Source organism: Hemicordylus capensis, chromosome 6 (assembly GCF_027244095.1).
Source record: "Hemicordylus capensis ecotype Gifberg chromosome 6, rHemCap1.1.pri, whole genome shotgun sequence".
Taxonomy (NCBI): domain Eukaryota; kingdom Metazoa; phylum Chordata; class Lepidosauria; order Squamata; family Cordylidae; genus Hemicordylus; species Hemicordylus capensis.
The window spans coordinates 23,951,405-23,958,823 of record NC_069662.1 but is presented as its reverse complement, the minus strand read 5'-3'; positions in this window follow the sequence as shown (position 1 = coordinate 23,958,823).

Genomic DNA, 7,419 nt, shown 5'->3' with positions numbered 1-7,419 from the left:
AGGGTACCTCATATCTGGGCACCAGTTCATGGACCAATTTCTTTAAAACTGTAGCCGCATCAGCTTTCCCACAGGGGGAGGCCTCAATCCTTCCTAAAAAATTACAGACTATAACTAAAATAAATTCATAACCTTGACATGGTGACAACTGGATAAAGTCCATCTGGAGGCTGACAAAAGGTCCCCATGTAGGTTGCAAAGCCACTGACGGTTTTTACAGGTTTGGATCCATTGTATGCATTACACATTTCACATTTGGCTGCAGTGAGAAGAGACATCCATGATAAGAATAGATGCCAGGAAGGAGACTAGCTGGAAGTACAGGGTGGCAGTGCATACAATTACCATGTCTGTTCCTTTAACAAGGCAGCGTTTGTTTGTTTGTTTGTTTGTTTGTTTGTTTGTTTGTTTTTGCTGCTGTATCAGCTAAAGCATTACCTTTACTTATCTCATCATCTTTTTTGGGTGTGTAATGCACATTTAATAACTGCTAATTCTGCTGGCAATTTTATAGCCTCTAAGCATCCTCTTTCCAGCAGCAGCCCACCAGATGTATCTGGAAGCCAGAAGCAGCTTATGCAAGGGGTTGCCAGGCCTGGACAGCCTAAAAAATGTCTGATCCAACCCAACAGAGAAATTGTTGGGAGCACCGACATGCACCCCGCCCCCCGCCCAATTGTTGGGCTGGGTTGTGTTGGGTCGGAAACCCATTTTTTGACCTTCATGTCGGACCTCTTCAATGGCCAGCGAGCCCCTCTCAGTGAGAGAGGCCATTCAAATGGAGTTCCAAAGGCTTCTTAGAACTGCTTCACAACATATAGGCTTGATGTGCATTCACGTGATCTGGGTTTGGACCCCGTCTTGTATAAGGTGCTGTCCGCACAGCATTGGATCTAATCTTGACGTTACAAGCCTACAACGTCATGAAACAGTAGCTGATTTTCTGAGGTTTGAGAACAGTTTGCCTCTGTGCCTCCCTGACACAAAAGCAGGTATGCAGAGAATCCATGGACATATGAATCCCTCTTTATCCCTTCACCTCTGGAGGGGAGATTAACTCTTCACTTTCTGGCTGGGAATAACCCCGCCACCAATCCCATTGCTAAATTTCCCTTTTCTCCTGCTTTTTCTCTCACAGCAGTGCCTTGCACCTCCCCCTCCCCTCTTCTCTCTCTCTACGGAAGCACCTTGTGTGCAGATCCGGGGAGGGGGAGGGGGTTTCGGTTGCTTCTCCTTCTCCTCCCTTCAAAGCCTCACAGGTGTAAATCCGGCACAGCTAACTCTGTCTTCAAAATGTTAGGGATAACCGTAGAATCATACACCACTTCTTCCAGCGCAGTCTGGAAAGCACCCAGGAAAGCATATTGGGACCAACAGGCCCATCAGACGGACATGACTGTGCAGCTCCAGTGGTTGCCATTTCCTCTAATTTAACCTCAGTATCTGCCTCAGAAGATGAAATTTTCCCTACTGCTTATTATGGCTAATAGCCATTGAGGCAGCTATCCTCCCATAAACTTGCCTAGTCTGTTTTTGAAGCCGTCTGGGTGCTTTCCAGTTTAGCCGCTCAACAGTGGCAAAATTCTTCCATTCAGGGAAATCACATTCAAAATGTAAATAGCAAAGTGCCCAGCAGGGGGAGCAGTCTCGTGAAAACTAACAACCTGAAGAAACAGCAACTTTTTAATGCTGGATATACAACATCATAGAACTATATCGTGCAGCAATTAAATCCGAAACAAGGCATTGGAAATATGAACTGCACCCTGCTGTCAGCATAGGGACTGCGGTGTCACAACACAGGAAGTCTGGAAGCACACTTCAGAGATACGCCGTGACCCTGTTGCAGAGTCTAATCTGGAAAGCACCCAGCTGGTTTTCATGTCTACACCTCCCATGTCAACAATCATTGTCTTTTGTCTGTCCTGTTTATTGAGAATCTTATCATGTGTCCTTGTGATTCTGTGCATTAACTTTCTAGCAACTGCTGTGAATATCGGGTACACCAGACAGGTAGCAGCCCACACTGGCCAAGACTGCATCAGGTCTGTGTGTGTGGAATGGCCCAACCCACAACTGAACTGAGTAGTACTGCTCTCTAAGGGAAATTGACTGTGAACCAAAACTGTCTTGATTATGGGAACATGAGATGATGGACATGGGGCCTTTCCTCCTGTGAGCTAATGTGCAACTCTCCCTTCTTTCTTCCAGCCCCAGGATGATTACTTGGAGTCAGTGCTGTTTGAAGATACCTGCTACTTAGATGGCCAATCTCCACCCCTTAACGTGGCTCAGTGCTATGTGGTGGCTTGCAGAGAAACTAAGAAGTGACAATGCCCTCTAATGGGAAGTGGTGGTATGGCATGGCAAGAAACAGGTTCTGTCCACCAGATCTATAGAATTGGTGTTTGCAGATGTAATAAAGTAGAAACAGACAAAAATCCAAAAGGTGCAGGAGACGAGTGCAGCCCCAGACACGACCCCCGCGTCTGATGTCAGATGCGGGGGGCATTATTTCGGTCCCAAACGGGGCCGCGCGGCCCCATTTGGAGTCAAAATTGGCCCGCGTTGCTTTGGCAGGGAGAGCCACTCCTGGTATCACTGCCAATGCAGTGGGTTCGATCGATCTCCCTCCCAAACGGGACTGCGTGGCATTGGCCCGCTACATTGGCAGCGCGCCGGGAAGGGCTCTCCCTGCCTTTAAGCGTGGCCCTGTTTGGAAGGGAGACCACACACACACACACCCACGTCTGACATCAGAGGTGGGGGCGTGGCTAGCCAGGCCCTGTGACTCACGTTAGATGTGGGGGTGGGGCCAGGGGGCGCCGCTGCTACACACGGGCCTCCACCAGCCTCCTTATGCTAGTGAGTGGCCCAGTCCCCTGAGGAGAATATCTTTCAGCGCTCATACATGTATTCAAATACAAACAGAGCAGACCCTGCTTAGTAAAGGGGACAATTCATGCTTGCTACCACAAGACCAGATCTCCTCATATGTGGTTACACAATTATTTATCATATTGAGTTTATAAATCTGTGCAGACATAGAATATTGAAATTTCATTAGACCGGGTTCTGGCTTTTCGAAATTCTGATCCTAGATCAGAAAGTTGATCCAGAATCAGTTTTGATCTTTGCCAGGTATATACATTAAAATAAAGCTTTATTACTTGTATTTTCATTGTCCTTTTTGCTTGAATAACAAGTTTTTTTGTAATGCTGTGGAAACTCTTAAACTTGACATAGATTAGGGCTTCAGCAAGTCATAATCCTGCCCTGTGTGGCTCCCACACGATCACTCTCCCCTTCTCCTCCCTTGATCTTTGTGTGCACATGACCGCCAATTGGGACTCTGCACAGTTCCCCCACCCTGTTTAAGGTTGTGAAAACAAGCCTAAAGCTTTTCCCTTTTTCTGCATCTCAGCTCCAGCCTCTCTCCTTTGTGCCACTGAACTTTATCCGCTGGCTTTTGAGCTGGTAAAAAGTTCATGCAACCTTTGTAGAGTTTGCTGATTAACAGCTGCCCTACTTACAAGTTCAGAGTGAGGTCTGGAACCACCAGGGCTCCAAAAGGCTTCGCATTCTGCAGATTGCCTTCCTTGGGTTTCTTGGCAATCAGTTTCATGGGATGACCCCTGCTATAGAGAGATAGAGATAGAGAGGGAGAAAGATTTCTCTCTATCAAATTTCTCCACACCTTACACAATTAGTAATTTATTATTATTATTATTATTGCTTTCTATTGCCCACATAACTGGATTCACTAAGTTCTACTTGTTGACAGTTTTTGCAACAGTTTTTGCCCTCTGACCAGCCTAAAACTGCCAGACCTATCTTATCTCCTGACCCACCAGAAATGTAGCAGGCTCCATCCCCTGGCCATGGAAATTCCACCTATTCAGCAGGTATTTTTCAAACAGCAAGTGGGTGATTCCAGCTGCTAGTGCAATCTTCTTCTGGGGATCTAGATTCCCTAGCTTGCACTGCAGACTCTGCTGTTGACTCTCACATGCTTCTTAGGGAAAATCTGCCTCACAGAGATCTGAATGTGCACCAACCCTACAAGGACACTGCACTTGTAGCAAAGAAAGAGAGCAGGTTTGGACCAGACATTAGGGAGAATTCCCAACTGCCAGAGCTGTTTGACAGTGGAACTGTCTGCCTCATGCAGGGGTGGACTCTCCTCCACTTATTCTAATTAAGCCCATGTGCACCAATGTGACTAATTGCTAAAGGTCACAGAATTCTTGGCACAATCCAAGTTGTCTGAGAGCATCGAATATATACGCATTAAATGCACACAGAGCCTTGGCCATACATTTGCTCATTTCACTCATGTGGGCCAGCTTACCAGCCATGTATTGCTGGAGCTCTTTTTGCTGCCCGCCTGGGACTGCAAGACAGGGTTGCTAAGCTAAGCACATAGAAACTAGCCACCCTACAGGGCTGGTATGGATGACTTGGGGACATTTGTCCTAGGACACGGCTTGAGGGAGCCTTATGTTCCCACCTTTCAGAGCAGGTCTAAGGCTTATCAACAGGGGGATGGGAGACCAGCCGGAACCCCACATATGCCATCTTGAGTTCCATTTCAACCATAGAAGACCCACAGCTAGGCGGCAGGGGAGGGGCCCTCCATTTTTATCCCTCCCCCCAGTTTTCATAAATAATTTTTAAACTTCTATATTGTAATGTTAACAGAAAGCAACTATGGTTGCAAAACCTGCCCCACCTGCACACCTTTAGGTTGGCAATGAGGGGGATATAAAATAAATGCAATGCATCGCTTGTGTGCTTGCTTGCACTGTCCTCTCTTGCTGTTGGGCAGAGGGCTCTCAAATTGCCTTGCAGCTCCCAACTGCTTCTGTTCCTTCCCGTTTCTGAGGTCTGGGTCCTTCCTTCCTTCCACTTTCCTCTCTGCAGATCTGGCTGCCCTTTCTTCCTTTGTCCTCCTTTCCCCACTAAGGTTAAGCTGCATCTGTTGGAAGAAAACTCGCCCAGACCCAAAGGAGTGGGAGGGGGGAGGCCCTCTTCCTTGCTTGCATCAGCTTCTCAAATTTGCAGAAGGAAGTCAACAAGACATGCACCAAATGGGAACAAAAGCACCATCTGCTGCCAGGAGTTGTGTAACCAGAAGGAGTAACCCTGAGAGCTTTGCGTCTTCTCATCGGACCATGGGCTGGCTTGCTGAGAGGTCGGTGGCATGAAGCCAGATCGGAACTGAAATGCAGACCTCAGACTGAAATAGCAGCACATCTGAGCTGCTCAGTAGCGACTGCAGCCTCCTTCCCTTCTTTCTTCAACTGCAGAACTCAGCACAACACTCAACACGTCATTTGTACTTGTGTTTTCTTGCTCTTTAAATAATGATCATGGGGAAGCCATATCAGAAAGGGGGCGATTCTACCCTGCAGTCCTGACAAAAAGATGTCACCCCCATACCCAGAAGCTGTTATGAGCTCTGGGGCAAAGGTTCCCAACTGCTGGCCATCAGATGTTGGACTACAGTTCCTATTATCCACTGCTGCAATGGCTGTGGAATAGAGTGGAATCTTGATTTTGGTCATTGACCAGACAAAAATCAACAGAACAGATAAGTAGTAACCTCCAGCAATCATAATTCTGCCAGTACTTTCTTACAAAACACCATTTACAATATAACAAGATCTAGTACAGCCGACACTCATCATGATGATGATGATGATTTTACATTTATATCCCGCTCTTCCTCCAAGGAGCCCAGAGCGGTGTACTACATACTTAAGTTTCTCCTCACAACAACCCTGTGAAGTAGGTTAGGCTGAGAGAGAAGTGACTGGCCCAGAGTCACCCAGCTAGTTTCATGGCTGAATGGGGATTTGAACTCGGGTCTCCCCGGTCTTAGTCCAGCACTCTAACCACTATACCACATGATTTTACCAATTGCTTCCTTACACAGCTTGCAATGCAGCAAAAGTTTGCCACCTTGGTGGGAACATGAATATCACTGTCAGACAAAGGAGAGATACACAAAAGGCCGATGGCCTACCTGGGAATCTAGACAAAATAGGTGACAAAAGTGCTAGCCAAATATCTCTATAGAATAAACAGTGAAGCAACATATGATCAATTGTCTCAACCGCTTCTGACTGACACGGGCATAACCTTTGAGCAAGAGGGATACCGAGATATTAGCAACCCTCGAAGGGAGCTGAGGGCAGCGCATTCAAGTGTGCCAAGGAAAATGCCCTTTTGAATTTGGCAAGAACAAGCTCATGTAAACATTTAGCTGGTCTGTGAGGGTGAGTGGCATTACCTAAGAAAGGTAAATGTCTGACTCGGGCCCTGTCTTCCTGAATCACTATTATTATTAATTATTATTATTATTATTATTATTAATGATACTAATTCAATTTCTATACTGCCCTTCCAAAAATGGCTCAGGGCGGTTTACACAGAGAAATAATAAATAAATAAGATGGATGTCCCCAATCCGCTGCCTAATTATCTCCTTGGCTTTTAAGATCGCTAAGGAGACCAATGTGGGGATACTTCACCCATAACTTTCTAATTTCTTCTCAACCCTCTGTCCATTCAGATGCAAAGCTGTCATTCGCGACCAGAGGTGCAAGGCCTGCTTGACCAAGATTCATTTCAAAGAATGAGATCTTTGCAACACAGACAGGTGCTTCAATTGGTACTAACTGAGGGTTGCCATATTCTGGCTTTCAAAATCCAGGTGCCTAATTTGCATATTATGTAAATTGGCTTGACAATCATTTTTGAGCAGAATCGTGTCTGCATGTTTTGCTCCATAACTCCACTTCTACAAGGGCTAGAGCTTAGCTTTTTTTTAAAAAAAGAAAGCTGAGATCTGGGCGAATCTGGGTGGGCTAAGCAATCTGGGTGAGATGCCTCAAATCCGGGTGAAACCCAAATCCCCGGGGGGCATGGCAACTCTATACTAACCCCAGTTCCGGCCATAACACTGCATCGGCCATCCCTCTTGGCACCCCAAGGAACATATTGTTCTAATAAATTTGAATTGTACCAACTCTAGGGGGTGGAAATCCTTATAATTGCTCCGCTGGGCTCCATATAGTAGCTGGGCTAAAATTTTCCTTTGAATTGCAGCGTGGACATAACCACCTCCCCTCCCAAACAAGAATCTAATGAGCACCATTGCACTCTTGTGCCTCTTGTGTAACATGGAGTAGATGTGGCACAGAGCCCTTTCCCAGAGGAGAGTGTGGAGCCTAGAAGCTCAGTATCTGTGCACCTGTCTAGTAAAGGCCAGGCAGAATCTGCACGGATCCCCTCTACGTGCCTCTCCCAAGTAAGCGAGGCACTCCACGTGGCCATCTGGAGAACGGAGTTTCCCAGAGCAAGATTTGCAGCTTGGATGTGACTCTAGCGGCCATAGGCTGCATCGGACGACGA